The 23322-nt window shown below is 45.2% G+C and overlaps 1 protein-coding gene across 3 annotated transcripts in view; it reads left to right on the forward strand.

Moving 5' to 3' along the window:
* Window positions 1–23322, forward strand: part of CMIP (c-Maf inducing protein) — a 141097-nt gene that overhangs the window by 50359 nt on the left and 67416 nt on the right. The window lies entirely within an intron of this gene.

Genomic DNA, 23322 nt, shown 5'->3' on the forward strand with positions numbered 1-23322 from the left:
TTGTGAAGTGCATTTCTGACTCCAAAGAGTGCCCAAATTTATACCATTCCCCATAACTTCTCTCTGGTTTTGGTCATAGACTCTGCAGAAAATCCATGAGAAAGAAATGTGGGACAAATTCTCCACTGCTTCACACACACCTGGGGTGTGTGGCCTTTACTGTGACAAGTACTACCAGTCCAGGAGCTGGGTGGAGACTATCATCATTTGACTGTTTAGTGTGTAAATAGTGATTACAGTTAGAACTCGAACATCTAGTAACGTCTAACAGTATTTGACTAAGAGCGATCTGTGCTTTTATGATTGGAAGGATGCAAATTGTGCTGAAGATCCTTTCCTCTTCCCAAAACCTTTGTGCCTGTGTACATGTACGTATGTGTGTGTTTGAGTACTTGGCCTGTGTAAGTAGGAGAGAATACATTGCTTGCAGAGATCTAATCTTATACTCTTGGTGTAAATATTCTTGTACTCTCACTTTCTTCATTGTTTTCCTAACAGCTGCCATCCTCTGAAAAGGGAGTGCTGGAGCTTGAAGGGAACTGGGAGGAGGAGGAATCTCCCATGCTGGGTGCAAATCTACTGTAGTTGTTTACGTTCATTTTAGGTTCAGTTGCGAGGGTAAATCCTGTAACTCTTCACGTCTGTTTTGGGCATTTTCATCCAAGGATGTGACAAAACTTTTAATGAATAGCTTCTCTTACAGTTAAGTTTTAATAGCCTGGTTTAATTGAGTGGAAACTGATGTCCTGGAAGATAAGCTCTGAAAGTGAATGGCTGCTTGGTTGACTTCAGATTTGGGTGACTGGTTCGAAGATACTTGTGATCCATTTTCAGAGGAGCTGTGTGTCTTCTAATCCTGTTTGTGATGGGTGTTACAGGAGTCTGTAGTCTAGATGGCAGGAATTATAGAATGGTTTGTATTTGAAGGGACCTTAAAGATGACCTAGTTCCAGCCCTGTTGCCACAGGTAGGGACACATTTCACTAGACCAGGTTGCCCAAACTCCCATCCATTCTGACTTCAAAACACTTTTAGAGGTGAGACATCCACAATGTATCTGGGCAACCTCTTCCAGTGCCTTGCTGCAGTCCTAGTGAAGAACTTCCTTGCTCTGTCACTACATGCCCTTGTACAAAAGTCCCTCTCCAGTGTTTTTGTAGGCCCCCTTTAGGTTCCTGTGGCTGAAATGAGCATGAACATCTGATCACTAAGAATTTAGGGGAAATGCCAAAAATACTTGCTTGCAAGAAACTTAGTCATATCTCAAGTAGTATTTGCTAGAGCAGAAAGTGAAACATAGCTCTGTGCATGAAATACAAATGAGCTTCTGCTTTCTTTTTGAGTGTGTCATCTTTGTTGTAGAAGATTGAATCAACAGGGTAATCAATTTAACTAGCTGCTCACCCTCAGGTGCTTTCTTTATTCTCATTCACACCCACTCTACTTCCCTTCTATGCTCTTGTCATCTTCTACAGGCCAACAGTAGTTTTTTCTGACCAGAGTTAATTTGGGAGTTGTGATGAGGTTTTGGTTAATTGCAGGCCTGCAATGTCCCGAGATGTCTAATCTGTCTCATTCATTGCTCATTTGACTGTTGTTCATCAATGCCTTGCAATCCTGACTGGGATTTTGGACTCATGTAGCTCTTGCACAGAAAACTTGGCTAGCATCTTCCTAGAGGCAGATAGCAAGGACGACAACAAAAACAATCTCCAACCAACGACTTTTGCAGCAAGTTGGGCAGAAGTGACACCCATGCTGTGCATTTGCCATCTAGCCTCAGCCCAGGCATGCAGTCATTGCCAATCACACAGCAATCGATTTTTGTTAGAGGCAGCAGCTGTGTGCAGGCAGGAGCTCTCCTGTGTGTCTCTGCCTCCCGGTGTGGGTCTCTCTTCCTCTGGTTATTTATGGGCAGTGCTGACCTTCAGATTGTTTCTCTCCTCTTGACACTGACCTCTTAGGATGACAGCAGTTTGTAATACAAGCATCCCAGAAATGTAGAGCTAAATATGTAAGTATCTACCTATGCTTCAGGCCCGAATCTTTTCTGAGGGATGGGACCTTAGGTCAGTAGGGTTTAACCCTGTACTGGGTGGATGTCTGCTCTGTGGACCCTGCAGTGGCTCTTGTTGTAGGCGAGGTGGAGAAGAGTCCTCCTCGGGGAGTCTTCCTTGAGGTTTCTATTTGATTTACCTTCACTGTGGTGCTGCTGTCTGTGGGTGCTCTGTACATCTGAAAACCGAAGCAAACATGCCATGTTAGCTACAGTAGATAAAGCAACTGTGTAAATATGCAGTGACCACACTTTTGAGGCCCTTTGTTGAAACAGCAGCATTTATGAATGGTTCCCGTGTTCCTCAGCAACCAGCCCTGGTACTGGAGGTGCTCCTTTTGGTTCTGCTTGCGGGCTCACCTCTGCCTTTCTGGCTCAGGCTCCTTGGCCATGAGTGGAGGAGGAGTGATCTCTGCCTTCTGTTCTTTCCTTCCTTTCCTTTCCCAGATTAAAAAGATTTCTCTGGGATAGCCTGTTAGTGCCCAGTCTCTGCAGTCAGAATTGGGTGGTGGCTCCCAATCCTTGTGGTGTGCACCATGGAATCAGCTAGTTCAGGATGTGTGAGGATGGTCAGAGTCGTAAGCTCAGTGACTAGGTCCTTCCCAGTTTTGCTTTTCAGACATGACAGCAATGCCTGTCTTGCAGAGACAGGACTCCTGGGTGTAGGCTCTGCTGTAAGGGTTTAATGAGTGCACAAGTCCTTTTTCATCTCTCCTTTTTCCTGAATTAAAAATAATGTTTATGACATCAGGTAGATTGCTTAAGTAATTCATCAAGGTGTGACCAGAGTGTTCCTGCAACCTTCCCTGATAGCGTGCTGATGCCATACCTCTGTCCAGGTCAGCCAGTCACTGGTGTAAATAGCAGTAGATCAATGTGTCCCTCAGCTTGTCTTGCTCTTAATCAGAAGGAGATACTAAGAGAGAGCACTCATTTGCCTGCATACAGAGTGCCACCTTCATTGCCTGCTGACTCCTGGGACAGAGCCACAATGGGCTGCACCACAGGCTCCAGCACACAGAGGGCAGCTGCTGAGCTCCTGTGGGACAGTTTGGGCTCTTTGGAGTGGTGCTTTCAGATTGCAGCCTGGTGCCTTTTCATCTGCTCCACAAGGAATGCAGAAGTGCACCACAGTCGCACACACGATAATGTGTTGGTTTCCCATGTTTGCAAGAGCTGCACATTTTTGGTTGTTGTTTCTGGTATAAATACTAACAGATGTAACCAGTGGACTCTATGAAAGACCAGCATGAGGAAAGGAGCATTTGCATTGAAAACCCATCTAAATATATCAGTGCAAATAAACATTTTGACAAGAGGCAGCCCATGAACAGTGCTGGGAGTGTGCTGTCCCATAAAGACTCTGCATTTTTATTTCCCCTGCTTTATTCTCTGGCAGGAGCCAATCGTACAGGAGGATTTCAGTGGTGGTTTGTGCGGCTGGTGTGTACAACTACAGCTCTAACAAGGTTTTTTCATTTCCCCAGTGCCAGCCCTTTGAGAAAAGCCATTTTCTGCCACCTTTATTTTAGTGTAATGTTCTTAAGAGTTTGAAGCAGGGAGGAGAAGAGAGGGAAGTGCAGTCTTACAAGTACAGAACTTTTGTGGAATGTTATTTACAAAGGCTGTGGCTCAGCTGTACATGACAGTGTACCTAAGCTGTCCATTCTAATGCTTAAAGATGTCTAGGACATACACAGACTGACAGCTGTGACAACCTGCTGTAGACCTGAGCCCTTCTGCACTTTGTGTCCCAAATGACACTGGGAATCTGGGCTGTTAGGGTTAAAAAAAAAAAAAAGGGGGGTTGGGAGATGTTTTTTGTGGCATTTTTGGTATTTGTGGACAAGGCATCCTTTTAGCCACGTTACTGATGTGCTAAATAAGAAGAAATGACTGTGTTGTGCCTTAGTTTTCCTGTCCACAAAGCAAGGCTCATATCATAAGTCAGCAGAGCTGCTTCTGGGAAAGTTTATGCAGCTCAGAAGTGAGACAAACCTTTCTCTGTTTGTTCTGGATTTATACACTCTCTGTCCTTCCAGTGAAGGGAAATTAGGTTTGCTCTGATTGTTTAAAGTGGTTGGCAGGATTTGCACCTCGTTGCAAATCATAAAATAAATTCCCCTGTGGTTTTGTGTTTCTTTTTATTTAAATGGTCTTCTGCTGTCATTTAACCAATAAATTCTTGTAAGGGCTGACATACTTGAGATAGAAGAGGGGAAAAAACTCTTGATATTTAAGGCTCCAATGGAGACATCAACTTCGCCTTTTCATTTTGAGTGCATCATCTTGATGCAGTTGGAGGTCATCCAGACTAGTGTTAACCCTTTAGGTATTAGGAAGGATTATGTAGTTATCTGTGTCCATTTTCCTATATATTCACTGTATCAGTGGCCTGTAAAATGGTCTTACCTCTGGTTTTGTTTGTGTGCATCCCAGAGAAGAAGAGGAGCTCTGTGCGAGTGTTGCTTCGTAATTTGTTTTCCCTGTGCCCTCCAGTAAATTCAGCCCACTGAAATGAGTAACTTTTGAGAAGATTCACTGAAATTTACCACCTTTGTGTTTTAGCTTGTTGTCTAGAAACGTAGTTTGTAGCAGCTTAAAGAGAAAGAAGCTGTGACAGTTTCTGCTTGATTTGTTGTGTCTTGTCCTCCTGCAATCTGGGGACCCAGTGGGGAGGAAGAGATGAAGGCATCATCTCTTTTGCAGAAGCATGGGTGAAGCAACAATTGCCTGTGTGAGTGGCTACGTTTCTTGGTCACTTCCTGAGCAGAGGCTGTCAGTCCATGTCATAGCTCAGTGAGCAAGCAGAGCCCTTTGTAAGCGTGCCAGCTCCCTCTCTGCAAAGGTAGGGGAGGCTGAATGCTGAGCTCAATCACATGTCAGACCTCCCCAGGCAGGCACTGCTCCCCTCAATTCTGTTCCCTCTTCCAGGAAACCAAGGCTGCCTCTACTTATCCGTGCCCTCCTCATGCAGTGAAAAAGCCTTGGGCTTTGGTTTCCACTTCAAAGGCAGTGTTGGCTGCTGCATTGGAGATGGAGCCTGATAATTTTGGTTATGAGTAGTCGGTTTGTTCCTTCAGCTGGAATTACTGCTGGTGGAGGCGCTTTGCAGGCAGCCTCGCCGTGTGATGTCATCTGTGTGCAGTGGGGGCAGAGGGCTGGAAAAAGAGGTTTCCTTGCAGTGCTCTGCCCTTGTGGTGAGACCACCTCTAAGAGCTCCCATGCCAGTCATTTCTGGGCTTCTCCACAGATGTTCTTTGAAAAGGTGCCGGCTGCTGCCAACTGTGAGGGTGGTTTTGTGCTGTGTCTACTGGTTACTGCAATCAGGGAAACCTGTGGGGTTTGTTCTTGAAGAGAAAGGCAGAAATGTGTATGTTCTGTTTTCACTGCATGCCACCACGAAGGCAACATCTTGCATATGTCTTCCAAGAGAACCCCTTTGGCCCAGTCTAACTGGTGCATGCAACCATGTTTTTAGATTTATGGTGAGGTAGCGCTGGAAGAAACCAACAGCTCAGGATTTGTGTTTTGGGTGTTGTGTGCAGTGGCTTGTGCAATAGAACAGCTACTCTGAGCATCTCTTGAAGTGTAACTGTGCTTGCTCATTCAGTGGTTAGAAGACAGGAAGTTTGTGTTGGGGGGGTGTGTGGTGGTGTTTTTTTAAAGGTTTTGGTAAAGCAATAGATAGGTCATAGGAAATGACGCAGCTGCTCGCTAAGCCCTAGGTTTGTCCTCTGCTTTCTTCTGAATGGCAGCATTTATTTAGAAGAAGTTGTCATGCAGCTCTACAAATCAAAGTGCAAATGTGTGTCTTGTGTTTTGGGATCATAACCAGCCTGTCTTATTTTGAACCTTTGAGAAAAGTGATCTAGAGTTTTAATTACACTTCCCAGCCGTGTAAATGGCAGAGATAATTGTATACATCAGCATCGTCTGACCTAGTTCTGCAGCCCTGCCTTTCATCTGTGCATCTCCAAGTGTCTTACAAAAAGATTTCCTTCATATTAGAGGATGGGGAACCTGGGGCACAGAGATGCAAAGTGAATATCCACCTCGACAGTGACTGAACTCAAGGGGAATCGAGGTCTTGTGTGTCCCAGCAGACTAAGTGGCAGTTACTCTGCTGGGTACAAGTGCCTACCATTACCGACTGCTCACGTACCCTTGTGCTACACGCTGCGTAACTGCCTGTGCCCATCCTTTTCTGGGAGATTTGTCTTGCATTTCTTCTCCTAACTGAATGAATGTCACCTGTAATTTCCTTCTGAGCCTCTCAGATTTTGTGGTAGCTTGTGGGCCTGGAGATGGCTGTTGCATGCAAGTCAGGGGTGCATTTTCTGCTGGGTTCTCTATTTGCTTTGGTGCCTGTGACACCTCCCGTTTTCTCTAGAGCCGGCAGTGGGACAGTAGAGGAGCAAAGAGAGTCATGTTGCATTTGATTTTCTGACACCTTTTTTTCAGAAAGTGTCTGGTGAAATTGTGGTTTCACTGACCTACAGATCTGTGACGTAGGTAAATAATCCCACATATGGTTAGCCAAGGCTTTGCTTGTCTAAGTGGAGAGTGGTTTTTAGCTGCAGCGCTGTGTAAGCTGATCTTTTTCTGAAACTGAAGTCAGAAGAGGGCTTTCTGATAGGGATCAGTGACAGTTGCACGTTGCTCAGAAATGTAGCTGTTTTAGTCCTGAAGAAAGAAGTTTATCTGCTTCCAGAAGCTTTCTGTTAATCTTCAGGGCTGAAGTACCAACGATGCAATCTCCCTCTACTACACATCCCATCCCTTGCTCACGGGGGACAGCATGCAAGGTCAGAGGTGCTTTGACGCTCCTGACCCAGTTTTTCTTCTGGCTTTCATTCTGTCTTTGCTCACCACTCATAGTCCACACCAAGAGCAGTTGTGTTAGACAGTGGTCTTTCTAGCACAGCTGGTACCAGTCTCTTTTCCTGCAGAGGCAAATATGTGGTGGCTTTGTATTTGCTGTGTCCCAAAATTTTAGCACAAAGAAATTAAGTGGGATAGACAAAGAGATTCTGAGACTGAATGACATTGCTTTCCTTCTGTTCGTTGATAGCCAGATGTCATTTTGCAAAGCCTCACTGTTAGCTTCGTAACAAGAGCTTTCAGATCAAGAGCAGCAATGTGAATGCTGTCCCCTGTCCTAGGGGGTATGTTTCTCCCTTGTTTCTCCACCACTTTGTATATAACTCAGAGTGAAATATCCTTTGTGACCCGTGGTCGCTACAGCCGTGTTGATGGTTGGGATATGCATCCTGTACGGTGGCTTTGGCACCCTGTGCTTCATCTAAAGCCAACGCCAGTACAGCTTATGGACTGATTGCTGTTGAATTAAATGAACTATAAATGCCACTTGGACTCATTTGCACTTAAGTCTGTTGACCACTTGGTCAGAACAAGAGATTCTATTTGCCTGTCATAAGGCAGTAAGGGGCTTATAGGAATACTGTCAGTAGTAGCATCATGGGACAAGGTGAGCTGGGTGCCCTACATCCAGGATACTGGATACTGCTGGTATCTGCACTTTGGTACCCAGAATGTACTCTGACTGTGTGTTTGGCTCTTATGGAGAGCTGATCCAAATAACCCTCGTTACTTTTTAAAGGAAACTTCTCTCTTTGCTGGTAAGATGACAGTGGTGGCTGAGAAGCTTAGGATTAGCAGTACCTGTAAGGGTGTGCATCTTGCAGGCTGGATGGTTGCTTTGTAGAAATGGCACACAGTGTAAGCTTATACAATGCCACGTTATGAGTGGTGCTGTCCTTGCTTTTGCCAAGTTAATTTAAGCAGTTTAAGAAAACAAACCGAGCTCAGCTGTTGCTTGCTACTTTGTGATAAGGCATCTTCTGTGCAAAGGGATTTTATTCTGACAGATTCTGCAGGTTTGGAGCAGTGCCTTTTTCATCATTTCCTACAAAATCAAGACAAAGCAGGCAGCTCTCTCTGACAGCAAATGGCTTTGAGTAAATTTTTTGTTAGTATTTGACATACTCTGTTTCCTTTGGCCAAGAATAAAAGTAACTCTCCTAAGAGAAAGGGCAGATTGTGTGTCAGAGATCTTTCTTGCCTAGCTCTTCTTGAAACGCTGTGGGTGGCTGGTGATACAGTTTGAGGCATGGCCTGAAGGAAGGTGTATGAAACCTAGAAAACCTCAAGAGCCTTAAAGGTCAAAGCAACCTGCTAAAATCAGCAGGCTAGATTGATGGCAGCCGGGGCAAAGGTGCCAGAAATGCAGTAACATGCTGGTCAAACTTAGCAGCTGGTGGGCTCTTCTCTGTTGTTATGCAATTAAAACACTTCGGATTTCCCAGGTTTGGTTGTTTGAAAGGTCTGCTTCTGCCCCCGGGACTTGTTTAGCTGTAGACGTCTGAGAGTACAGTAGCACTCTGAGTGCGCTCACTGACATTGTGCTTGCTGAAGTAACCCTTGCCGAGCCTCGGTCAGGCAGCGCAGCTGGCTGCATGCAAGGTCAGTCTTGGTCTCGTTTGCTTGGCTGGCCGAAGATCAGGCTGCTTTTCACACCAAACCTGAAGTCGGAGGCTTGCTCTCTGAAGATTTTTCTCTGCTTTTTCGGAAGAGAAGGAACAGAAAGTCCACTTGCTGACGTCTTTGGGCTTCTGATGAAGCAATTGGGGAGTGCTAGCTGCAGGATTCAGCTCTCCCCTCGCTGGTCCTGAAGGGCCATGTGAGGGAGGAAGCTCTTCCATTGAAAATGGGTTCCTAATCTTGGGTGGGAAGGCAGAGCACGTCACTGCAGGGAGCAGCTTCAGAAGTCGCACATCACAGCACTGATAGGGAGTAGTAAACATGGTCTTCCTCCACACTCGGTGCTTTGTTGGCACGAGGAGCTGATACTGCTGGAATGTGCAGACTTGGTGGGGGTGTAAAACAGAGAGGACCTGGGTGAAGTGATCTGTGTGTCAGCAAGGCTGTCCCGGCGGTGGTTACCTGGTGGCTGGGGGCTTGCCGGTGCCTGAGTTCACTCTGAACTCGGTCAAGAGCTGAATGCACAGAGCCAGCTGCTGCCAAGACATTAAAGGAGACAGGAGGTGTCTCTTTTCCCAGACCTGGTGGGCTCTGTCTCATATCAAGTGGCTATGAAAAGAAAATTCATCTTGCCTTCAGGAGGAGATGGATTCCAGCCTTCTACAGAAACATAGAATCAACCAGGTTGGAAGAGACCTCCAAAGTCATCCAATCCAACCTATCACCCAGCCCTATATCCAGTCAGCTCCACCCCGTAAGCTGTTGTGAAAAAGCAGGAGTTTCTTGTCTTACAGATTCTTTAGCTCTTGCAGTTCAGACTCTCATAAACAAAATGTATATGTCAGCAGCTTGGTGTCCAGAAGTCAACATTATGCTACCCGCTGTCATTGCTTTTGTGGAAGACAGCACAAAAAGTTGAGGAATAACATGAGTGAGAGTTAGTGAATCAAAGAGGTAAAGACAAAATGCTGCTCCTAAAAGTGATTGGTGCCAGTTGTGCAAACTCGTTTTTCCCTTGTGGAAAAAGAGAACTAGATGCTAGAATTCAGGGAAAAAAGCGCTTGTGCTTAACAAAAATAATGCTACTGTGTAAGTGTTAGTTTTAAATGGGAAGCAAAGCATGAAACCACAGGCCATTTGTGTGTGTGCAGTGTTGCAAGAGACACAAAAGCGACTGCCAAGCACAGCAAACCCAGGCTTAAGAAGCGAGCATCCAGAAGGACAGGCCAAACGTGTACAGTGAAATCTGCAAAGAGTGGTGTTAAGCTCCTCTTGTGTGTGTTCAGGGTCACCATCTCAAACTCACTCTCTTGTGTACAGGCCTGTTCTGTTTGGAAGTGGGAGCATTTGCTGGAATCCATTCAGAGAGCCCGGATCCTGACTGAGTGTTGCTGAAATTTTCCTTGCTGATTTTTAACCAGTTGTTGATCTGCACAAATGAAGTTCTACAGTTACTTGTCTTTTAACATTGTAGACATCAAACTTCAAAGGCTTGTTTGACTGCCAGATAAAATATTGGCATCTTTTTGTCTCTCAGTCCCTAAAATGAAAGGGTGTTATAGAGGTTCTGAGCTGAAAGGAGTAAATCTTGATCAGGTTGGAATACAACTGGAATGAGAACTCTCATTTGCTCTTTAAGAGTAATTTATAAAGGAGTTGAGTGGAGCAGGAAAGATGACTTGGGTTTTCTGTTTTCTAGTGTTGAAATAATGAGCTCATAATTGAAAAGGGAGCCTGGTTCTACAGATGCGTAATTTGTTACTTACCATACTACAAACACACTGTTTCAACAGAAGAGGATTAAAACGTCTAGCAAGGGACTGATTTCAGTTCTGCTCCTTGTCACCATATGGTGGTTTTGCTCTTCAGTTTCCTGTGAATATGAGTTCTGTGTGAGTTATGAAGTGCAGTGTTGTAAAATGAGAGCTAAAAAGACTTGCCATTACCTTTACCAAATCAGTGGTTTTGTTTTTACACTACACTAAATGTAGTGATGTCTTGTAGCCTCTTGAGTTTTGCCTGTACTCTGAATTCACACCTTCAATGCTTTCCTTTTGTGGAGGGTATTAGACTTGGTTACAGCACAAGACAGAAGTGTCAGCCTCTGATCACTCATGTAGGGCATCACTTGAGTCATCTCCATCCTCAGCTAGGTTTAATCTCAGCCTTCTTGAAGCTTTGCTCATGACTGAGCTGCTGATTTCTGTCTCCAGACAATGTCAGTGCATATTAATGAATAGTTGATTAAAATGGTTCACGAGACAACTAAGATCAAGGAGTTCATATTTCAAGTATAATGACATAGAAACTGCAGATCATTTGTGTCTGATCTGGGTAGCAACTGGAGTCATCTCTGGGAATGGTCTGATAACTTGCATCCAAAATTCTTGTAGAGTTGTAATTTCAAAGGCATTTTAATTATGTGTTGTGGAGAACAATTGGGTGATGCAGATTATTGGGGAAAAAAATCTTCAGTCACTGTGGTTTTCTTTCCTTCCCTAGATTTTCAGCAGCTCTGAACTGCATCCAGATACTCAGAACACATTCGGGGGCTGTTAAGAGGACCCACGAAGTCAAGGGAAGCATTCATCCCGCAGTGACTAGTGATATGTATGATTTTTGTGTGTGTGAATTGAGCACTGGAGGGTTTTGGCAGTCGAAGTGTCCTGTTCTGCTCTCCTAAGCTAACGTGTCAGTGGTGTGATATGGCTGTTAATGCTTTGTATCTGGCGATGCTGATGGCCAGCTCTCCTAACATGCCTTGTCAATAGCTCTGTGTGTTTGTCGTGGCAGTGCTGAGAGCCTGTGGTGCTTAGCTCTGAGGAAGGACAATACAGCTGCCATTCTTCTTTGTCCCAGTGTGATTCTTCCCTGCCAGGAAAACAGAACGGGCACAGCGTTAGTCAAGGACCGTAGTTTTTAACGCCTGAGAAGAAACATTGTGATTGTCTGCTCTGACGTCTCCAAAACCTCACCCGGCGAGTCCTGCCGTGATTTGTCACTTGCCCTTCGCTGGCTTTTCTTTCTGTTCAGGGGAGTGTGAGGGAATAAATGACGACTTTGAGGGGCTGGATCTCTGCTCTTCACTCCTGTGATGCAAGTGGTTGCTTGCCTCAGAGTGCATCTGCGGGGTCTGAACTTCTAACTGAAGTGCACTGCAGGTTCCTAATCATAGAATCAACCAGGTTGGAAGAGACCTCCAAGCTCAGCCAGTCCAACCTAGCACCCAGCCCTAACCAATCAACCAGACCATGGCACTAAGTGCCTCAGCCAGGCTTTTCTTGAAGACCCCCAGGGACGGTGCCTCCACCACCTCCCTGGGCAGCCCATTCCAATGGGAAATCACTCTCTCTGTGAAGAACTTCTTCCCAATACCCAGCCTATACCTACCCCAGCACAACTTGAGACTGTGTCCCCTTGTTCTATTGCTGGCTGCCTGGGAGAAGATGAATTGTCCAGGCTGCTTGTGGTTGCTGGAGGACAGAGTTAGGTCCCATTTTCTTCACCTTCGTAATCATAGAATGGTTTAGGTTGGAAGGGACCTCAGAGCTCGCCCAGTTCCAGCCCCTTGCCATAAGCAGAGACTCTTCCCAGTGGAACAGGTTGCTCAAGGCCTCATCCAACCTGGCCTTGAACACCTCCGGTGGGGAGCAGCCACAGCCTCCCTGGGCAACCTGTGCCAGTGTCTCACCACCCTCACTGCAAAGAACCCTTTCCTAACATCTAGTTTGAATCTCCCCTCTGCCAGTTTAAATCCATTCCTCCTTGTCCTGTCGTTACAAGGCCTTGTGAAAACAGTCCCTCCCGAGCCTTCCTGTAGGCCCTCTTCAGGGACCGGAGTGCTACTGTAAGGCTTCCTTTAAGCCTTCTCTTCTCCAGGCTGCAGAGTCCTGACTCTCATCACCTGTCCTCATAGCAGATGTGCTCCAGCCCTCTGAGCATCTTCCTGGCTTCCTCTGGACTCAATCTAACTATTTGAGATGTCTTTCCTGTAATGGAGGCTCCAGAGCTGTACACAGTGTTCCAGGTGGGGGTTTGATGAGAGCAAAGAGGGAGAATCACCTCCCTTGCCCTGCTGGCCATGCTTCTCTTGATGTTGCCCAGGACGTGGTTGCTGCTGCCTCCTGTTGAGCTAATCATAGAATCAACCAGGTTGGAAGAGACCTCCAAGATCATCCAGTCCAACCCAGCACCCAGCCCTAGCCAGTCAACTAGACCATGGCACTAAGTGCCTCATCCAGGCTTTTCCTGAACACCTCCAGGGACGGTGCCTCCACCACCTCCCTGGGCAGCCCATTCCAATGCCAATCACTCTCTCTGGCAAGAACTTCCTCCTAACATCCAGCCTATACTTCCCCTGGCACAACTTGAGACTCTGTCCTCTTGTTCTGTTGCTGGTTGTCTGGGAGAAGAGGCCAACCCCCACCTGGCTACAATGTCCCTTCATCAACCCAGGTCCTCAGGACTGCTCTTCAGCCATGTGCCACCCAGCCTGTGCTTGGGGTTGCCCTGAGCCAGGTAAAGCCTAGTGCAGCCCTTGAAATAAGCGACCTGGTGCTTTGGGGCACAGCCTTTGTTCCTGAGAGCACCAAGGCACACACTCTTCCTGGAGACAGGACTCTCTATGCAGTGCTGTTGAATCTTGTGCATCAGCAGCTGTATATTTAGAGTCAGCTACAGTGCCTCTAGACTGACAGCAGTATATTTAATCTTACACTAGATTAGTGACAGGATTACACATGCAGGCTGTGTTTTAAGAAGGGCTGCTAGAATTCAGTGACATCTACAGTACATCTGCTGCCATTAAGGCATTACTGCTGCATCGCTGCCTCTTGCAGGGGTCACAGCAGCAGGCTGGAACATTGTGTTTCCAGCTCGGTGTAATAGCCTCCTAAATGAATGATATACTAGAAAGGAGCTGGAAATGTCGATGAACATATTAATAAAAAGTGAAAGAATAGAGGGGTTGCTGACTGGGTAGACCTTCCCTGTAGCTGGGTGTGTAGAGACAATGTGCTTAGATGAGATGAAAAAGAAAATGGGAGTCAAGATGAGAATTTCAGAGATGCGATTGGTCTGGCGCTGGCGTTTGTGCCTGAGCTCCTCTGCTCCGATAGAATCATAGAATCAACCAGGTTGGAAGAGACCTCCAAGATCATCCAGTCCAACCTAGCACCCAGCCCCATCCAGTCAACTAGACCATGGCACTAAGTGCCTCATCCAGGCTTTGCTTGAACATCTCCAGGGACGGTGCCTCCACCACCTCCCTGGGCAGCCCATTCCAATGCCAATCACTCTCTCTGCCAACAACTTCCTCCTAACATCCAGCCTAGACCTACCCCGGCACAACTTGAGACTGTGTCCCCTTGTTCTATTGCTGGTTGCCTGGGAGAAGAGGCCACCCCCCACCTGGCTACAATGTCCTTTCAGGTAGTTGTAGACAGTAATAAGATCACCCCTGAGCCTCCTCTTCTCCAGGCTAAACAACCCCAGCCCACTCAGCCTCTCCTCATAGGGTTTGTGTTCCAGGCCCCTCACCAGCTTTTTCGCCCTTCTCTGGACATGTTCCAGCACCTCAACATCTCTCTTGAATTGAGGGGCCCAGAACTATGCACAGGATATGCACAGGATACTCTTACAGGCAGTTGAAAATATGACTCTCTTCACGCCTAATCCTTGCATCACACAAATGTCTCTGAATACAGAGTGAAAACCTTTGATCTGTACTTTGAAAGAGGGATTGGCTGCAGAGGTGTAAGGGTATGGGTCAACCTGAAACTTTCTGTCGGTGCTTTGCATCTGAGGCTGATGTTTTTAGTTTGCTAAGGATAGGATTTGAGGTTAAGGTTCTGAAGTTGCCTCTGAAGCAGTTAACATATTCCTTAATTGTTCTCTGAACTTTGGAGTTGGATTTAAGTGATCCAAACCCTGGCAAAACACTGGAGTACTTGGAAACAATCTGCTACAGTGTTTGGAGGGTGGAATTTGGTTTTAGTTGCTGTTTTATTTCCACTAAGTGCTTGTAATCGGTTGCAAGAAAAGGAGAACAAAATCTGATTTGGAATTCCAAGTTGAATGTGTTTCAGTTATACATTTTTTCACAAGCAGAAAGCAAAAGGGTCTTTCTTAGCAGGATGCAGGCTGGAGAAAAAGGCAGAGGTTACTTTCTTACACAATCATTGTAGTTCCTTCCTGATAATAACAGTTCCTCAGAATGCCTTGATAATGTCTGCTTGAAGCTTCCTGAGCACTTGGGCCTTTTTCAGAGATTAACATGGTGGTTGTGCCTTGTTTTAAGGTGCTTTATATTGAACATGTTTGTCTCTGGGGAAATGATTGGTAAACATTCTTTATATTAAGCATTCTCCTTTAAATGTTATCGGGGAAGATGTCCATAAGAAAATGAAGTCGTTACATTCTTGATGCTCAGCCCTTCCTACTGATTCTGCTCTGGTGGTTTTTCTGATTAGCCAGGTTTTTCTCTGCAGGTGCAAATGTATTTGTGCTGTGAGATTCTATTAATGCTGTATCACAGTATCACCAAGGTTGGAAGAGACCTCACAGATCGTCAAGTCCAACCCTTTACCACAGAGCTCAAGGCCAGACCATGGCACCAAGTGCCACGTCCAATCCTGCCTTGAACAGCTCCAGGGATGGCGACTCCACCACCTCCCCGGGCAGCCCATTCCAGTGTCCAATGACTCTCTCAGTGAAGAACTTTCTCCTCACCTCCAGCCTAAATTTCCCCTGGCGCAGCCTGAGGCTGTGTCCTCTCGTTCTGGTGCTGGCCACCTGAGAGAAGAGAGCAACCTCCTCCTGGCCACAACCACCCCTCAGGTAGTTGTAGACAGCAATAAGGTCTCCCCTGAGCCTCCTCTTCTCCAGGCTAACCAATCCCAGCTCCCTCAGCCTCTCCTCGTAGGGCTGTGCTCAAGGCCTCTCCCCAGCCTCGTCACCCTTCTCTGGACACGCTCAAGCATCTCAATGTCCCTCCTAAACTGGGGGGCCCAGAACTGAACACAGTACTCAAGGTGTGGTCTAAGCAGTGCAGAGTCCAGGGGCAGAATGACCTCCCTGCTCCTGCTGACCACACCATTCCTGATGCAGGCCAGGATGCCACTGGCTCTCTTGGCCACCTGGGCACACTGCTGGCTCATGTTCAGGCAGGTATCAGTCAGCACCCCCAGATCCCTTTCTGTTTCGCTGCTCTCCAGCCACTCTGACCCCCTTCTGACTTCTTTGGCTACATGTAATAACATGTAGCCAAAGAAGTCAGAAGGGAGAAAGTTGATGCTAACAGCAACTTCATACTACCTTTTTTCACCCATGTTTAGTGAGAGTTGAGTTGATCAAATGAAATGACGAGGAACAACTCTGTGTGACTGCCTGTCTGTGCTTTAGGGCTGACCTTTGTTCCGCTAGACAGGTGCATATCACAGAGCTGTCCTTACTGGAGGGAGTCTGACTTGTGAGCTAGCAGGAGCAGGGCTCTTCCTCAATCACTGTTATGACCAGGAGTGACCTGGTGGTATCTGTGGACTTTAATTACAGAGCAGCCCAGGAACAGTTGGTCTTTCTCTGTTCCTGCCTTGGATAAAACTGATGCAAGCAGAAGCAGGCCAAACCCATAATGTGTATTTGGGTAACTTTCAAACATATGTCTGATTTGGAAGCTTTTGTATTCTGCTGGACCCAAGATGCTATGGAGGGGAAGCAGCTTGGTTTTTTTTCATCAGCATTTGGAGTTCATATCATAACAGTGGTAGTTCTCAGTTTGTAGTGGTTTGGATTCAAATTTAAATGCTAATGTCTTTTGGTGATACTTGTTTTCTGGTCACTTTTGGAGAAGCTGTGACTAGTTTAACTTTGGACAAACAGCTCACTGAAGGCCATTCAGGCTTCCTTGGTAGAGGCTTCTTGGAGGATAGCAATACTGTTTAGTTGCTGGAGATAAGGCTCTGAAGTGGTGTGTTTCTTGTGCTCTTTCCTCCCCAGGTGGAAACCCCAATCTTAGCAAGTTTTGGTTGCAGTATGTAAGGTTTGCAAAAATGAGCCACTTCTTTTAAGGGTAGTAAATAAATTAATAAAATAATCTTGACAGAGAGCAAGGCTGTTGCTGCAGAATTATGCAGCTGACTTGACAGCATAATTGAGGCTGAAAACCAAAATGTAATTGCCAAGGGTGGGAGTGAAATCTGCAACCATTGTGCTGCCACAACCAGAAGGTCTGGCTTGTCTGAAAGGCTGGAATTATTTTAAAACAGATTTTCATGTGAAACTGGAAGTGTAGGGAGGAATCAACCTAGTCTAGTTTACAGAGCTGCCTCTTTGGGAGCATGTATTTTTCAGTGAACATTTAACTCTCAAGCAATATCATATAAGCAGTCTGTTTTGATATGCAGTGTGCTAAATAGCTCACTTTCCTTTCAGTGGTAGTGTTGTGGCAATCTTTATGCAGTACTAGCTACTGGTTAGGTAAGTAGCTGGGGTTTTTTGCCACATTACATCACCTAGAGACACATCTGCATGGTCTGGTGAGACCCTGCCCTGGTTTCTCAAAGCAGTAGTAGCAGGGAGGATGTGTACCTCTGTCCACGTGGAAGACAAGCATCAGAGAATGAGGGGGTGGGGGGGTGGGGAAATAAGTGACTGTGTCTTGTTGAGGGCAGAGTCATCCAGCTGGAATGGGGAATACTCTTGGTGGACTAAGCTTGTTTAGTTTTATAAAAGGTAAAACAGTGTGAGAGAGCAGAGCAGTGCATGATGCATTAGTGTCTGATAAACAAAGCTTCTCTGAAGTGCATCTCTCTGGAACCAAGTGTGTTGTGATCCCCGATGAGACTGTTGCAATTCCTTGGAATTCTCCAGCCTTTCAGGAGCCACCTGGATGAAAGAGTTTGCCAGTTTCACAGTAACTAATTGTAGGGTTGCTTTTTGTTTTGCTTTTCAAAGTCTGTTCAGATGATAAGGACACCTTGTGTGAGCAGGTCCCCATGCTTCACTTCAAGCACTTTTATTTAGCTATCTTGAAGATGAACTTGCTAGGCCAGTAGAAGTTGTCTTGAAACAAAAAAATTGCTCACTGAGTATGCACTTTCAGACCACTGTATTCTCTCTGAGCACAATGCCCTTATGATTTCAGCTACCTATTTAATTAGGTTTTTTTGGAACCAAAGAGAGAAGTGTCACTTTTAATACTTCATTGTATCATTTTGCATAGTAAGGGAGCTCAGTGAAGTAGTTGATGTTCAAACCGGTGCGCTGTGCTCCCTTCAGGATGCCTTTTCCAGACAACTGGCGCTTCTCTCAAATATTTACTCTGAGATTTCACTGCAGTTGCCCTCTCCTTCTCCGTTCCCTGTCCGTCTCCCTTCCGTGGAAGTAGCACACGTTTCAGTTATCCTCTATTTAAATAGCAACACTCCCTTACAATACAAACAGTCAGGCAGTCATTAAACAATGAGGAAGACCAACAGTGGAGGAGGTTATTGGTGGCAGGTGCAGTTTGGCAGAATCCTTCTTGCTGAAGGGGACACTTTGTGTTAGTCTCGAGTTGTCATTCTGTGATGCTGAGAGAGACATGCAGCATCGAGGGGAAATCACTGCTGCAGACACCAGAGCTGGATCTCTCTTGCAATTTTATAGAACCATCCAAATTATTGTTGACTAAAAAGCATAAAACAAAACACTGGCACTTTGTTTTCCTTCCTCCTCCTGTAGCAGAACGTGATTTCAAGCGACTCATCCTCAGGAAGTCCTTGGGTTTTTTTGTCCAATACCAGTGAGAGTTTGGTGAGATTATCATTAATAGAATCTATAGAGCTTTTTCCCTGCATGCTATTTCTTTTATCTAATGTGCAGCAGAGAGCTGTACTAATATTTTGTGGGGAACTCAATACCTGCCCATCTTTTCTCCAAAAAAGATCAGAAAAGAGCATTCCCTGTTGGGAACTTAGAAGTGTATTTGGGTTACTGCATTCCCTGTCCTGTACTTGCTCATCAGGTCGAGATGTAGTGCCCTGGGAATTGTGCAGTGTAAAGTGCATAAAAAAGAAAAGACAAAAATTGTTAATGGAAACCACTTGACCACTGAGTGTTGAAAGGTTTCATGTCTATGTAGGTAAAAGGCATGGACACGACAGTCCAACAAGTGTTGGAGAATGCTTGTGTAAATGAAGAACAAGAACTTAATATATGAGTGTGTTTATGCTGTGTTTAATTTTGCACAATTGAATTTCTAGATCTTGTAAATAAACCATGGTAAGAAATGAGCCAAGATGCACATTAAGAGGGTGGTGAGAACCATCAAGATTGCGGAGTCCATGAGTCAAATTGTGTATTTCTGATTGCATGTGGAATCCTGGATAGCTTAGCTTCTTACTAATCCAGTATTTTAGACTTGGGTCACCTTTCAGGTTAGACTTCAAAGGCACAGGTGACAGAGGTGAATGTATGGCTCCCCTTGCAGCTGCATGCAACCTTTTTGGTTTGTACAACCCTAAAATTTTCCATGGGAGGTGCAGATCCTTGCACAGCAGATATGACCCTCCTGATAACAAATGCGGTTTCCTCCTTCACCTTTTGTTGACCTCCTGGAGATAATGAATGATAGGCCTTTGGAGATCTGTAAATCAGACATAAAAACCACTCTGAGGGCAATGTACAACAGAAACTGGAAAACACAGCTGAAAAGAGCTCTGCTGTTTATAGTAGATGTCAGCTTGGCCACATTTCTGGTGATTTGACAGACTGAGTACTTTCCAGGTACCGACTTTGCATTTGAGACCAGCTGATGGTCTTTCATTTCCAGCTGCCCCTGGTTAAAACCAGTCATTCCAGGGTGGTGTTTTACTGTAGCATTCATTGTGACTGCCTTGATCTGAAATCCTTACATCCAGCCCTTTCTCCTGTCTCTGGTCTGTCAGCATTTGATACGTTTCATGGTGTGTGACATGGCCAATTTGTTGAAAGAGAACTCAAAATAAAGAGCAGTCTTGAGTCAGGAACAGTTTGTGGATGCTGTTTTGTTTTCTGTCACATTGTTGTTGCTATGGTGACTTAGCAAAGACCTGTTTAGCAGTCACTGGATGTCTCATGTTCTGAGCTAAACGCTGGGATTGTTTTACAGCTGTGTATGGTCTCCTGCAATGCGTCCCTGTTACTCTTGTTAACTTATTGCTGTTTCTGTGAGAAGGTGTGTGCCCGCTGTGTTTTGGCTGGCAGTGCCCCTGGCTTCCTGGAGTACTTTCAAGGAAGGTGCATGAATAACCTACCCATTTCATCAAGGTTACTGAGTATTTGCTTCCCAGGAGGGATTTCATGGAGTGCAGTGATAAACACAGAAGAATGGAGAACCCTGCTAAGGAATGCTCCAAAACTCCTACATAAGAAGGATGAGGAGGGAGATGCACTTGGAGCAGATTCACATGGTTGTAATCTGGTAGTCTGGGCCCTTTCCCCATGTCTCTCAGGTTTTCATGTTAATGAGAGCATGATGAAGAGTATGATGCTGCTACAACCTTAATTGAGATTTCCTTCTAAGCTGTTCAGTGAGAGACAGTAATTGTTTTCAGTTTCTCTGTGTTCATTGGGAGAGGTTGAAGGCTGCAGCACAGGCTTGGAGAATCACTGCTCCAAGCAGAGGTGCTTGACCTGGCAGGCAAGTCAGGCCCGTGTCTGACAGGTTGGGTCAAACACAGCTTCCTCCTTCCCTGCTCCTGATCACTGGCCTGGGAACAGCCTCCCTGCCCCTGGGCAGTGATCTAGAAGATTGGCAACCACCTCAGTGGCAAGCTGTGGTCAGCCTGTAGCCCTGCAGCATGCATGTGCACCTTGCAGCACACTCTCGTCCCTTGCTAGCTGAGGTTTGAGAGAGTTTCTCTTGTAGGCTTCATGGTACAGCTTTTCAAATACCACCACTGCAACTATTTAAGCAGTCAGTGCTACTGGAAGTCAGTATGGATTTCACTTTGTCATGCTAAGCTAGCCAGAGAGAAAAAGGAATCATTTCTTCTGGACAACTTAGACACATCTTGATGATGGACATCTTCAGAAAATCTTTGAGGTACAGTGTCTTATTTTCCCCTCAGAAATTCTAGTAGTTCTTGTTGATAAAATTCAGTGAACACTCACAAGTTCTCCTTCTGCTCATTAAAAAAAAAAATCTATATACATTTCAGCTAACATAATAAAATTTTCATCCTTATTTAACTCTCCTGTCATGGCACATATCCAATACTATGACCTTATTTTCTCTTCTTAATGATGACCATCAGTTCTGTGCTTTAAACTTGTTTCAGATCTGACTTCATTTGAAATTCTTCCCATTGCTAGTGCCTGCTGCACTGATTTTGAGGAAGCTCCCTTGGCCTCGTGGTGAGGAGACCACTTTTTTTCTTGTCAACTCTTTGATGGCAGTTTTGACCTGTCCATTTCCTGTAGTTCCACAGAACTGATGCTTCAACCCTACTGCAGCTTTTTTCTGCACAGTCTGGAGTAATCAGTTTTTTGCTGATGACTCTTACATTTTTATCAGTTCTGTAAGGTTAATTAATGCAACAGCTTCCAGACTTAGGTGCCTTAAATATTTAGGGGAAAGTAAGAGAATTAAGCAAATTTTTGCAGCAGGGCCAGATTTGGTTGAATTAATCTGTTAGATTTTTAGCTGCTGTAAATCACTGATGTTACACTGAAGTCTTTTTGGTGGTCAGCTCAGCTGAGGACCTGGCCTTTCTCACTTGGGTTGTGTCACTTACTGAAGTTGAGCTGCTTTGCACTGAGCCTATGACAGTTGCAGCTGTATTTTTGTGTAGGAAAGTATGGGTTACGTTTCACTGTCTTTTGTCTTTGTGTAGCTGTAAAGAGAGACTGGGGTGTGTGGTGTTACATAGATCCACACACACATGGATGTTTCTACATGCAGTCACCCAAACACAAATAAAAGTGGTGGGAGAACATCTCCCTCTTTTTTTTATGGTTAACTAAGCACTAGTGCACCCCAAGCTTCCACCGATGCAGAGGGGTGCAGCCTCACTAAAGATTTGGGCCACTGTGTCCAAGTTTGTTTCCATGTAGCAAAAATCTTCTAAACCAACCAAAGAAAACCTCACCAAGCATTGCTGCCGGACCTTGAAAACACTTGTGAATGAAACAGCTTCAAGCAGACATAGTTTAGCTTTAGTCCATGGAAGGATCCCTTCCCCCTGAGTCCCTGGGTTAAGCATCTATTTCACCCCCACCCCATGTAGTCCTACTGCCAATGCACAGAGCAAGTGACATCTTGCGGTCCAATGCGTGAAACCACCTACTGATAGGGAGAAGTGGGAAGGAAAAAGTGATGGGCAGACTAGGGATCTGAGAACTGTGATGGATTAGATGAGAATGTTGATCCAAGGAAGCCCAGAAATTCCTTTGTGCAGCCATGGGACAGAGTTGGGTGTCTCCCTGCTGTTAGTCTTTCTGTGCTCTGCGTATCGCTTTAATCTCTTTGAGAGTAACGTTGATTTTGAACTCCTTCAAGTCATTGTGACAAGTGAGCATGGCAGTAAATTCTTCCATATCAAGAGTGAGACAAATTGTACTGTGCTGCACATTATGGTGTAGTACTACTAATTGCTTAACTTGATAAATGTCTTCTGATAGGTTATATAGTTAATGAACAGAGATGTTAATTGCTCTTATCTGAAATAGCTACACTTGCAGGGGTGTTCTCTGGAGCCATGGATGTCTTCTAACAGAGATTTATTTCAAACCATCCATTGTTTTCAGCAGTTTTAGAGCTCATTACACTTCAGTGTGCCAACTGAATAGTCTCCACCCCCATCAAAGTTTTAAGGGCAATCAACTCTTCCTATATGTTATTAATCAGGATTGATTGTTACTCGGGTACGGAGACCTTACATGTAACACGATACCTTTGTCATCCTGGGCTGCAGCAGCATTGGCCTGTCCTTAGAAGCAGGCAAAAGAAAGAAGCACTTGCCCGTGGAAGGGCAAGGGGCTGGAACAACCCCATTCACCTCCAGCATCAGGAGTTCTTAACCTGGAAAATCACTCTCCGTTGTTCTGTCGGTGGGAGTTGTCAGTCTGAATATGTTTTGATGCAAGTGGGGGGTCTCTATTTGTAGAATTAATTTTTTCTAGATGCTTATGCAGCTGAAGCTTTAGTGCATTACTCTATGAGTAAGTGCATGCAAGCCTCATATTAACAACGGACGTCATGGTTCTTCTCTTTCCCTTTTAGAATTTCCCATGGAAACAAGTGGGCAGATTTTTTGCATTATTGGGTAGTCTGCTGCTGCAGGCTTTTCCCAGAAATGCTAAGGGAAAACTAACCTTGCACATGAGCCTGCATGTTCCTCAGTTTTGGGAGTGCTGGATTCCCCTATGATATGATTGATAGTAGATTTTGGTTGTGGCTATTCTGGTACAAAGTTGTTTCCAAGCTGGATGATTTATAAATCTTTATGGAACTGAAAGAAGGACAATGTTCTCACTGGGGTTAAAGCATACCTGATTTCCCAGCAGAGAAGTTGGCTGTTTCATTGGGAGGCAGAAGGCTAACTTGAAGAGAAAAACGTTGCCTTGACTTCAGGTTTTGGTTTGCTGTAATAAATTTAATTTTCATTTCTGAATCTCTTACAGTTTTTCAGAACATGTTCCACAGCAACCAGCCAGAAGTTGAAACTGTAAATCTGTGAGCTGACAAATGTAGATTCTCTGGCCAAACTTTCCAAAAGTCAGGATTAATTTTGTGGAGTGAA

This window comes from Pogoniulus pusillus, chromosome 20 (assembly GCF_015220805.1).
Source record: "Pogoniulus pusillus isolate bPogPus1 chromosome 20, bPogPus1.pri, whole genome shotgun sequence".
Classification (NCBI taxonomy): domain Eukaryota; kingdom Metazoa; phylum Chordata; class Aves; order Piciformes; family Lybiidae; genus Pogoniulus; species Pogoniulus pusillus.